The following is a 12,810-nucleotide window of genomic DNA, read 5'->3' as shown; positions in this document are numbered from 1 at the left end:
CAGATGCTACTGAGGGCTTTTCAGAAATTTGAAAAAGAGGCTGCACTCTGTTTTAGGGGGCAAAGAATTCTACACCTGTCCTTCTAAAAAGAGGGTTTGGGACCAAGGAGATGACTCAGGGGGTAAAGGCATTTGCTGCCAAACCTGGTGACCTGAATTTGTTCCCCAGAGCCCATGTTAAAAGTAAAAGGAGAGAAACGACTCCAGAAAGTTGTCCGCTAACATCTACCCAAGGGATGTTATCATGCATATCATGGGATATGCATATGCATATACAATGATAATTTCTCTTAATGAGAAAAGAGGTTGACAATCAATATAGGAGGAAAAATGAAGTCTGAATGTATATCCAGTAAGGGAATATGGAGAATGGATCCTGATTCTTTTCTGTCTCAGCTAAGCCAGCAGCAAGGAAGTGAAGACTTCAGGCCATTTAATTAAGAGAGTGAGAGAGACTTGCCTAGCATGTGCAAGGCTCCTTTAGACTTCTCAGATTATTACAAGAGCCTGAAGCTAGAATAATATATTAGATGAAACACGGGCTCTCCAGCCAAAAGGTCTTTAAAAATTCCTATTTACTTAGGATGAGAAGGAAGGTAGTTAGCAACCCAAAGAGTCTATTGATCACAAAATCTCCTTTGTGTCTAAGTTGTGGTTGGAAGGCTTAGGCTTTGGTGGATGTAGACTGTAAGGGCGGCTGTCGACCCCAGAGTGATCTCCACCCCCTGTATCCACATTGACAGTCTCAACCAAAACAAGCAGCCCTTTCATGCAGCAAGGATCTGAGAACCACACCATCAATTTGGTATAAACTCTTGCAGACCTCGGCAGCCCAGCTGAGCTGCTGGCCTGGAACACAGTGACTCCTTCATTACCTGAAGCAGACTCACAGGAAATTAAATGAATAGAAACAGGCCCTGCCACACAGTATCTCCTCAGCCACTTACTGACTCAAGGTCATTTGGGGAACTGTGGGTCTTTCAGATAGATGGGTGTGTTAAAACCAAGGCAAAGTCCAAACCAGGATAACTCTTCTGCTCAAGTACCTCAGGTTGCCTTTTCCCCTTTCCTCAGTGAGGCCCCTGTTAATAAACATGGACAAGGTCCCAAGTAAAGCAGCTTCCTCTGGAGCCACAATTTATATTTCTGGTTCTCAAAGCAAGTCCCCTAGACCTGTAGCCTCCGAACCTCCTGGGTATTTGTTAGAGATGCACATTCTCAAACCCTGAGCTCACTGCCATTCCAGAAGCCCTTCGGGTTGACTCTGAACTATTGGCACACAGCCTAGGATGTAAGGCAGATTGGCTTACAAGGACAGTCTAAATAATTAATTCTATATAGATTAGACTAGAAGAATCATTGATGTCTCCCGGGACCAGCTGCTAAACTCTGGTACCTTATAAGAATTAGAATAATAATTAGAAAAAAAAGAAGAAGAAGGAGAAAAGAGAAGAAGAAGAGGAGGAGGAGGAGGAGGAGGAAGAGGAAGAAGAAGAAGAGGAAGACAAAGAAGAGGAAGAAGAAGAGGAGGAGGAAAGTAACTACCCTCCTCCTTTAGACAGATGTATTGGAAAAGAACCCTTCTGGGCAGACTCATCGGGTGCTATATTGTTGGGGCTGGCTTTGGGTACCATTCATCTCCTGAGCAGCATTTTGGGTAGCACACCCTGTCCGTCCTTAAGCATCACCCAGGACATTCCTTGTTGCCTCTCTTTCTCTTTATTATTAGACTCACCATCTCCAGTGTTTAATTATGAGTGAAGAAGAGGCATTGTTCAGGATGGTGATCTTCTCTCACCCAAGGATTTATTTCTGCATCTCCACTGAGTTCCAGCATTCTTGGAAGTCACGAAACCATTTCCCTAAGCAGATTTTATTCTGCTCATGTTCATTGTAAAGCATCGGCGTGTCCATGTTGGAGGAGTTGAGTTTGCTTTCCAAAGCCCTGATTGGTCTTTATCCGTGAGCCTTGAGCTCCTCTGCATGACTAGAACACTAATCAGCTGAGCCACGACACATTTCAGGAGATGGGGTGAGAGGGGATGTGGATAAAAATAGCCAGCCTAGCTTCATAAAAAAAAAAAGCTCAGATTGGCTTCTCACATCTGACAGTATTCTCAGAGAGGCACATTGAAGATTGCCTCAGGGACCCTGTGACTGAGGGGGACCTCACAAATGTCTTTGAAAACCTGACTCTTCCCAAAAAAAAGTATGTGGGAGGGTTGAGTTCTAGCTGGTAGATGAAACGGCCTTATGAACTGGCTTAGAAGTGGCTGGGATCTCTGGAGAAGGCTTGACAAAGCGAGAAGCAAGCTCTGGTAGAGAAATAAGCATGAGCTCACCTCTTCCAGGGTCCCCAGGTTTCCTGGAAGCAGACCCTGAGCTTGTGTGTGTACTCATCTTTCTAGGAAGGGAAGTCTCAACACCACATCACTTTCCTTTTCAAAGGAGCCTGAAACCCTTTTCCTGCCTACATTTCAACACCCCCTAAAAACAGTGGGTATAGCGATACCAATCTGTGACCCTAATGCTTGGGAGGTAGAGGCAGGAACATTGCCACAAGTCTGAGACCAGCTTGTATTACATAGGGAGAGACTGCATAGCAAGACCCTGTCTCAGAACAGAGGCTAGAGAGATGGTTACTTTTACAGAGAATTGGGGTTCATGGTAGCAACCACATGGTAATTACCCATGTTCCAAGGAATCAGATGCTGGCTTCTTACCTCTGCAGGCCTCAACCCCTCGTGAGGTACACGGGCATATACATGCAGGCAAAACACCATGCTCATAAAATTAAATTAAATTGTAAAAGGAAAAACAAAACCACAGCTATCAATTGCCATTGTAGATCTGGAAAGTCTGGGTTGTATGGAAAGGATGTGTTCCAAGCATTGAGGATTGGCTGACTTCATCACAAAGAAGGTGGAAGGGTCACACGCAAGAAGCATGTGTTAGGTTATAATTGTTCTGATAAGTTGGTTTTATGGGTTTTTTTTTGGGGGGGGGGGTTGTTTTTTTTTAAGTTCCCACTAGGCCTAATGGTGCACATTTACAGTCTCTGTACTCTGGAGGATAAGACAGGAGGAGGATCATGAATTCCAGGCTAGCCTGGGCTACATAAATGAGTTCTAGGATAGCCAAAGATACATTAATGAGACCCTGTCTCAAAACACACACACACACACACACACACACACACACACACACATTAACAAAGAGACTTTAAAACTGAATCTTCAAAAGAATGGCCACCAGTTTGCTGGAGGCAGGTGCCCAGTCCAATTCATAATCAGGTTTTCTAAGACCCAAATACTTGTTTCAACTTAACTTTGCCTCAGAATGATAGAACAGTTTTCTGTTATGGCCTAGGAGCCTGGAAGGAGAGAGACTAGCTAGTAAGCCAGAGCCACTGCAAATGCAGTTAAAACTCTGTCTCTGTTTCTGTTTCTCTTTCTCTTTCTGTCTCTCTCTATCTCTCTGTCTCTCTCTGTGTGTGTGATCACATCCCTAGGACTTCCCAAAATTTACCCATAACTATCTCCAGAGGTCATAAGATTGGTCAAGAAGCTTTAAGGAATTAAGCCCTTTTCTTCTATAATTCAGTACTATTTGGGTTCCTATGCGGTATGAAGCATGTGTGGAGGTCAGAGGACAACTCTCAGAAGTTCCTTCTCTCTTTTTACCATGTGGGTCCTGGGATTTGAATTCTGGTCACCAGGCTTGGAGGCAAGCAATTTTCCTGGTGAACTATCCCACCTTGAATTCTTTTTATGTAACAAAATCCTGGCATTATTTGAACGACCGATAAATGTTTTAAAACAATTTATTCAGGGTCTAGAGAAATAGTTTAGCAATTAAGAGTGCTCTTTGCTCTTGCAGAGAACTGGAGTCTCGTTCCTAGCACCCATGTGTCAGACAGCTCACAAACAACAGTAACTGCTGGGATCCAAAGACCATCTCTGGTCTCCACAGGTACACACACAAACGTGCACATACATGCATTCAGACACACAAACATCCATATACATTAAAAAAAATGAATACTGAAATGAAGCCAGAGGTGGTAGCACACACCAAATAATGAAGACTCAAAAGGCAGAGGCAGGGGCGTTTCTGTGAGTTTCAAGGCAGCCTAGTCTATAGATCAAGTTTCAGGACAGCCAAGAGCTTCAGAGGATGCCTTGTCTCAGAAAATAAAAAAAAAAAAACAAAAACAAAAGACTAAATGGGCCTGGGGATGTGGCTTACTTGGTAGAGTTCCTGCCTAAATGCATGGAGCCCTGAGTTCAGTCAGGAATGCTGCATAAACAGTAACCAGTGACTGTAATCCCAGCATTCAGAAGATGGAGGCAGGAGGACCAGGAGTTCAAGGTCATCCTCAGCTGCCTACCACGTTCAGGGCTGTCTCGTGCCAAATGAGACCCTGTCTCAAAAATGTATAAGACAGTAATGATGGCATTGAGCACTGTGGGACACACCTGTAATTCCAGGACTTGAGAGGCAGAGGCTACAAAAGACCCTATCAAAAACAGCCACAAGAAAGGTGATAAACGTTGAAGGGATAGAAGACCCATCTAACTGAAGTCTATTTTACTGTATCGTCTGAGTCTTTAGTGATGGTCGAGGAAGCAAAAAAAAAAATAGCCTCAGTTCACAAATCCCCTGGTACAAAAAAACATCTTTGCCAAGGTTAAGCTGGGAACTGAGGAAACTCCACCTCAGCAGAGTCACTTCGTGCAGGAGAAGGCTTCCCCTAATCCCAACACTGGGGAGGCAGAGACAGGAGAATCCTAGGGGCTCGCTGGCTATCAGTGAGCTCAAGGTTCATTGAGAAACTCTGTCTCAAAAAATAAGGTGGAGAGGGCTGGAGAGATGGCTCAGTGGTTGAGAGCACTGACTGCTCTTCCAGAGGACCCAGGTTCTACCTTCAGCATCCATAAGATAGTTCACAACCATCTATCATCCTAGCACCAGGGATCCCACACCATCTTCGATCTCCAGGAACACTGTGTGTAAGTGGTACACAGACATACATGCAGGCAAAACACCCACAGACACAACAACAATAATAAATTACAGAGAAGATAGTAGAAGACACCAGGCCTTGACCTCTGACCTCTGCATGTAGCTGCATGCATATAAGCATATGCACACACACTGCACACACACACACACACACACACACACACAGAAACAGAAAAATAAATTATGGCTTTTCAAAATTAGAAGTCATCACTTAAAGCTGTCTTACATTTAGAATTTGTCTGAAAGCAAGCAAGATGGTTCAGTGGTAAAGGCCTCCAAGCCTGACAGCCTGAGTTTAATACCCAGGATTCACGTGGCAGAAAGGAGACCAGACTCCCACACAAGTTGTTCTCTGACCACACATGTATGTTGTGGTATACACACACACACACACACACACACACACACTTTGGGTGATGACCTCAGAAAGCATTTGTTTCTGGCAAGAGCTCTGAAGCCAAGTTGCTAGAAGTTACTCTGATCTTTGAAAAATCAATCAGTAATAGGATGAATTGTCTTCGGAAGTTTACTCTGAGCAGATGCAATTGAATTTTCTTAAAAAAAAAATTGATGTACGTATGGATTTTGAGGTAATAGCCATTGCAAAGACAATGCATTTAACGAGATAACCCGAAGTGCGGTTTTTCCACCTAATTAGCATAAAGTACTAAGGAAGGCTGGCATATTTACCTCTTGTTCATATGCATTTACGGTATGTGGAGCTATTTCAAGATTTAGAGAGATTTTCTTAGTTGGTAGCTTACCTAGCTTGTAGCCACAGCAGCATCTAGCACTTGGGAGTTGGAGATAGAAGAGATCAGGAGTTCAAGGTCCTCCTAGGATATACAGGGAGATTTGGTACCTGAGCTACATGAAACCCTGTCTCAGAGAGAGGGGCGTTGGGAGGGGGAGCAGAAACAGACGCTTTCAGTGTTTTTAAATACCTTTCCTACCAATATTACATAGTCTTCTACCTCGTTTTGGTTTTGTCTTATGTTTTTGGTTTTGTCATCAGCCACATGGCCCCACCAGTCCCTTGACTTGTTTTCAAACCTCACCATGAGCAAGGCACTGGCCATCTTTGCTGCCAAACCCTCTCTTCCGCCCACAAAACCGATGTAGCTTTCAAAGTCCAGACTGTGCCCCATGGTAAGTCCCCCCCTTTGCAGTGAGCTAATCACAGACAAAGAATGATTTCTGTGGAGATTCATCACAGCGAGACAGTGAACTCTTTGCCTTCTCTGGGTTTTGTCCTCCCGATTAATTGGCTCATGACATTTGCACAAGAAACGTGTTTTCCGTTTTGAACTCGGACTTGAATTGGACCGCTGCATATTTGTTTCCAGGTGTGTTTGTGTTTCAGAAATACTGGTAATCGGTCATTGAAATTGTGGGGTCTGGTCTTGTGGAATGTGTTATTGTTAACTAAGAACCTTCTGTCTTCACCCTTAAAGAAGCATTCTTTTATTGCTTGTCAATAACCTGCTTTCTAAAAGAGCATGTCCTTGCTTGACCGGCCTGCAGCTTTGCCTCCTCAATACTTAGATTGCTTGTGGGCAGCATCTCTGATGGATGACTTCAGGGCTGAGGGGAGCACCGTGAGTTCAATAAAATAGCCCAGGCCTAGATTTTGAGCCACCTTGGCCCCAGACCATACTGAATTAAATCATGAGCTCTGGCAGGTCTGCCCTTTGGAAGCAAAGAGAACCTCACGTGACACTCAATTGATATAAAAAGACATCGGGCCACATGATCCAGAAAATGCTTAAGGAAAAACTCCAGCTGGGAACGCATGAGGCAAATCCCCCACTAAACCAATTAATTGGTGATGACGTGGATACTTTTTTTTTTTTTTTTTTTTTTTTTTGCACACTTTATTAGTTGATGAGGCTGCCTGGAGTGAAATTCTGCCAAGACCTTGATAAAGGGTTGCTGGACTGGTAGGCTAGCTGATAAAATACATCGGAAGAGCAAGAGAGTTGGGGGTGGGGAGGAAGACAAGGGGAATCTTTAAGGTGAGACCAGTAAAATATCAATTTTACGCATCCCACTTGCTGAAAGAGGAGATTCATTAGTTTTCTTTTTGCTCATTTGCTTTGGTTTTTGTTCTTGGTTTTTTGTTTTGTTTTGTTTTGTTTTGTTTTTTGAGACAAGGTCTTATGTAGCTCAGGCTAGCCTTGAAGCCATAATCCTCCTGCCTCAGCCTCCCCAGTGCCAATACCGCAAGAATAAGACAGGACTTCTCAACCCGGTCACTGTTGCCGTTTACAATGAGATCTTTGTTTGTTGAGAACTGGGGAATCCCTGCGTATGGGATGTTTTACAGCACCCTTCCTTCCCCATCACTAGAGAGATGTCAATCAGACACCTTTCCAAGCACTGCCACAACCAGACACTGCCACAAAACCTTCTCCTGCTGATAACCATTATGGGTTGAGAGCTCATTATCCTGAAACGCTGAAAACTTGTAGATTCTAGCCAAACATGGTGTTGTGCACCATTGTATTTATAGATCACTGTGGGTGGAAGAGAGTCAGCCATCTCAGAGCTGTCAGACTACACTCAAAGACCCGCATTTTCTGGCCCCTTGTATTCCATGCAAACCCACATCTGTGTGAGAACTGCACCGACTCTCACACTCCCGAGGGACCGCACCCGGTCTGCCCTCCACAGCCTGTCTCTCACCATAGCAATGCAAGTGTCCTTGGTGTTGTCAAATGCACAGACTTAAAGGTGCCCTAGTATCTTTCTGGAAAGTTCTACCTGAAGGTAAGTATTAAACCAAAACCACCTGGCCTCTCTGCCCCTGAGAGATCTTCTAACAACACTTTAGGAGATCTCAGGCTACGCACAGCCCACTTGCTAACACTGTCACCCACTTTCCAAGAATCACCCCTACATAGTTGATCTCCACTACTTCCTTGCCCTCACTCCCTTCTTTGGCTGGTCTATCTAACTTTATGATCTTACCCCATAAAGTTAGTCAGTCACCTGCTTTTTTAATTTAAGACAACAGTAACAACTTTGCTGAGCTTCCGTCTTTCCCAAAAGTGTCCCCCCCGCCCCCGTTAAGGTTTGTATTTAATAACGGAAGTTGCCCACGTCTTGACTTTTTTCAGATATGACGATGGATGATGTTCGGGAATACGAGAAAAACATGCATGAACAAACCAACATAAAAGTTTGCAATCAGCACTCCTCCACTGTGGATGACATAGAGAGCCATGCACAGACCAGTGTATGTAGACTGTTCAAAGCGCGTTGCCCACCCTGTGGGAAACAGACACGGAAACCCATCTGTCAGCCCCTGAAAAGGCGGGTTCCCCAGCCTTCTGTGGGTAAAGGTGCCCCGCCCCCACCCTGTCTTTGAGTGGGCTGTGTCAGTCACCTGGGTCTTCCAGATCTTCCCGTTCTTCAGCCGCTTCACTTCGTTGGCCAACCCAATCATAAAACCCAGGACACGGAGAGTGGAGCCATTTGGGGGGGGTACCTGTCAGATAGCCCGCACCAATCACAAAGTACCATAGGCATAACAGTGGGTGTCAAAAGTGAAGTGGATCAATCAAATGCCAGACTTTACAAAGCCTGGTTGGCACAGGGAGGGCTTTGCTCTTCAGCTTGGTCTCTGAAAGGCTTTCTAGAACTCATCCGGGCTCTTTTACTCAGTCAGCTCCTCTTGACTTAGGCTAATCTCCAGAGTAAGCTACAGGCCGTGCACACACACATATGCCTAGTGGTGGAGGGGTGATGAACTGAGATTTAGGGGGGCTACATAGTAGATCTAGCCTGGGACTTAGCAAAGGCCTTAGAAAGCCTTGGATTCCTGAGGACTGACTACATGGTGTATTCCAGAATTTACATACAGACGTGCCAACAAAGAGGCAGAATAGATAACAAAGGACTCATCGCTGAATCCTTATGGGGGGCTCGGCCAGATCTCCTGTGTGTGATCTGTCTGGGGACAGGCTGAGCTCTTGTGTTTACCAGTCCCAGGCCCTGGGATAATATTTATGAGATACTTGAAAACTCAAGAACACAGTTAGTACATGGCTGCTACTTTTGTTTTCTTAAGAAGTGAAAATGTAAGGTCGAGAGTCAGAGCACCTACTGCTCTTGCAGGGACCTAGGTTCAGTTCCCAGCACCTATGTGTGGTGGCTCACAACGTCCTGTAACTCTAGGTCAAGGTTATCCAGTGCCCTCTTCCGTGCTACGTAGGTATTACATGCACGTGTACACACACACACACACACACACACACACACACACACACACTAAATGACAAATCCTTTTTTAAAAAAGTAAACAAGAGCATAATTAGAGAACTTTGAGGGGTGGCTGTTGTAACAAAGGCTCTAGAATTGGAAGACCTTCTGGTAATGTTTTGGAAATGTTTTGTCATTTTTTTTTTTGACCGAGCATGATTTGGACTGTGCCTTGCCAGGCTAGTGCACGCCATTGGCCACTGGATGCATGTGACCACCTGTGAGCCTGAGGGCGGGCTGGCTCCGCCTTCCCCCTGTCACGCATGCGCTGAGACCATTGAAGCAAGAGTTGCTGAAGGGTTTCCCCAATTTTGATCAGATACCTCTCCTTTTTCCTGTTCTAAAAATGGGAATGTTATTTTAAGGAAACTGTTCCAGAACGTTCCATTTGATTACCTTTTCTCCTAGGAATGTCAAACACAGTGTCATCAACTGCTCTGACAACTGCTCGCTACAAACACAGACCAGACAAAGAAAGCTACAGGGAAGGGAGGGGCAAGGGATGCCTGAGGGGTACTGAGCAGGACTGTTTTCAGGGTCTAAGCCAGACCTGGTGGCTGAGAGCTGAGGCAGGAGAATTGCCTTGAGTTGGAGGCCAACCTGAGCAATGAAACCCTGTCTCTGTGGGGATTGGGGGGTGGGGGAGCTTACAGCTTAAGGCCTTTGCATGTGTTCTTTCTGTTTTAATTCATCATTAGTATTAAACTGTGGAGAGAAATGATGACTCAGAATGCACCCCACTTATCCTCTGGCTGTAAGAAACCCATTGTCACCATGATCGAAGCAAAATGGTTGTCTTATAATACTGCCCTTTTCCTTTGGGATTCCATGAGATTGTGGATCATTTGTTGTGTTGTGTTGTTGTTTGGTTGTTTGTTTGTTGCAATTGTATTTTTTTTTCATAATGAAAAATGATGGTTAAAGGCAAGAGGCTGTTTGTACCACATATAAGAAGTCTGTGGCTAGGCCATGGCCTAGCAAGGAGAGGTCCTCCTCATACGAGCCTAGGGACGATGGTAATAAAGCCACATAAGGGAACTAGGAATGAAGCACAGTTGGCAGAGTTCCAGGCATGTGCAAAACCTAGTGTCATATAAACTGTGGCTGGTGTCGAAAGCCCAGCACAGGGAAGTAGAGGCAGGAAGATCAGAAATCCAGAGTTATCCTTAGCTACATAGTGAGTTAGAGGCCAGCCTGATCTATCCAAGAGCCTATCAAATAAAAATAATAATATTAACCTTCATAGGTGCTAAAATGAAATTTAAATTAACACCTTGAACTTGGATAAGTTAAAGTAAGTTGGAAGTAAGCAAAATTAACATCCATAAACACAATAAAAGAAAAACCAGTCCCGTTTGACAATTGAGAGGTTTCAAAGCCTCCAAGGAAGAGGCTCTGAGGGGTTTTTTTTGTTTGTTTTGTTTGCTTTGGTTTTTAGTCTAAATTCTGTGCTGTGTTGTTTCTGCCCCCTGCTGGAAACATACAATATCACGGCAACTTGTTAACCAAGTAATCTTTCAAAATTGCTCTTCATTTATTAAAAATATATCCTAGTCCACTAAAATTCTCTGTCGAATTCCAAGTCTGCTTTAAAGAACCAATTCTCATTTATTCATTTAAAAGTGGTAAGTTAATAGGTATAATTTTTCTTAAAATTATACACATTTTATATCTCCTTTGTAAAAAACTCTTTCCTTTCAGGAACTTTTTAAATTTTCATAGGTAAATGGTCACAGATTTAATGGGAAGGTTTTTTTTGTTGGTGGTGGTGTCTTTTTTTTTTTTTTTTTAAACTCATGAATTAAAAAGGCATGACTTTAATCCGTACACTCAGGAGTCAAAGGCAGGTAGTTCTAGATTTGCAGACCCAGAGCCTGTTCTATGAAGCAAGTTACAAGACACTTGGGGCCACAGAGAACCCCTCAACAAAAGTGTTCATTGTCCTTTTTGTTCAAATGTTAGGAAACAGTGATGCATCGTGGTGGTAGAGCCCCTGCCTGGCATACTTGGGGTCTTGGATTTGGTCCCCAGCCACACAGTGAACACCTAATGATTAACATGAGTTGTTCATATCCATTCCACCTTCAGCATTTCTGAAGCTTGTTATTGAAGTGTGCACTGTCATTCAAAGAGACCTGAACCACTGAGACCGTAGCAGCAGGGGTGAACGGGCCAGTGTGAGCCAAAGTAGATAGACAGAGCTCATGGGCTCTGCTCTACCCCAAGGAAACGCAAAGCCTTCACTCCAGGCTTATGGTGACATCTCCATTTATCCGGTTACTCTATTCCAGTCAGTGAGAATCACCAGAGGGTTCCAGGGATAGCAAGACTGACAGTATTTCCTAATAACAAGGGCCTACAAGACATCTCAGTGAGTAAAAGCACGTGTCACCCTGCCTGGTGACCTGAGTTTGATCCCTGGGGCTCACATGGTAGAAGACAAGAACCAACTCCAGAAAGTTGTCCTCTGACCTCCACATGCCCTCCCCCAATGCTGGAGTTACAGGTGGTTGTGAGCTGTCTGATGTGGGTGCGGGGAATTGAACTCTGGTACTCTGGAAAAGCAGTTTGTGCTCCTAGTTACTGAGCCATCTCTCCAGTCCCAATCAAGTTTTAAGCGCTTCTTTGAAAACCTGACACCTAGTATACAAGGTCTTTTTTTACCCTTTTTCTTTTTATTCTCTTTCTTCTTTTAAACAACCATGGGGCATGATTTTCTTTTTTTCTTTTCTTTTCTTTTTTTTTAAGATTTATTTATTTATATGAGTACACTGTAGATGTATTCAGACATACCAGAAGAGGGCATCAGAGCCCATTACAGATGGTTGTGAGCCACCATGTGGTTGCTGGGATTTGAACTCAGGACCTCTGGAAGAGTAGTCAGTGCTCTTAACCACTGAGCCATCTTTCCAGCCTTTTCTTTTCCTTTTTTGGGGAGTAATTACCAGTATTTACTGCTGGTAGCTTGATAATGTTGTCAAAGCCACTGATTGCTGTAATGACCTTCTTTGTATAGAGGATGTGACCCAGTCTTATAAAACTTCATGTATCCATACATACATGTACACACGCATGTACTGGATCTGGTTCTATGCTCCCGTTAAATCCTAATTCAGAACACTAATTGAAGTGGCTGGAGAAAGGGCTCAGCAACTAAGAACGCTTGTGCTGAGTGATAGTGAGAACCGAAGTTATCCCAGCATCCAGGTAATGATCCACACAAGCTGCAAATGCCTGTAACTAGCTCAGGGGTAAAGGGTAGCAATAGGAGGATCAAGGGCTTAGGAAATGTGAGCCCCAGCTTCTGACAGAGGTCCTTCCCCAAAGGAATAGAGAAAAGTAAACGTGCCCTCTTCTAGCTTTCTTGCGTGCCCAAAGGTGTCACATACACACTCACCACACACATATACACACAACACACATACACATACGTACATATGCACTCACATGCACACACTCATACCCATGCGCACACACTCATTCAGGCACCTCACACGTGCACACACATATACATGCATACAC

The 12,810-nt window shown here is 44.1% G+C and overlaps 1 protein-coding gene across 1 annotated transcript in view; it reads left to right on the top strand.

Moving 5' to 3' along the window:
- Positions 1-12,810, top strand: part of PITPNC1 (phosphatidylinositol transfer protein cytoplasmic 1) — a 247,509-nt gene that overhangs the window by 229,571 nt on the left and 5,128 nt on the right. The window lies entirely within an intron of this gene.

Source organism: Micromys minutus (assembly GCF_963924665.1).
Source record: "Micromys minutus genome assembly, chromosome: 10".
NCBI classification, from domain to species: domain Eukaryota; kingdom Metazoa; phylum Chordata; class Mammalia; order Rodentia; family Muridae; genus Micromys; species Micromys minutus.
Note: the sequence above shows the minus strand (reverse complement) of the source record. Positions and strands in the feature narration are given on the sequence as shown.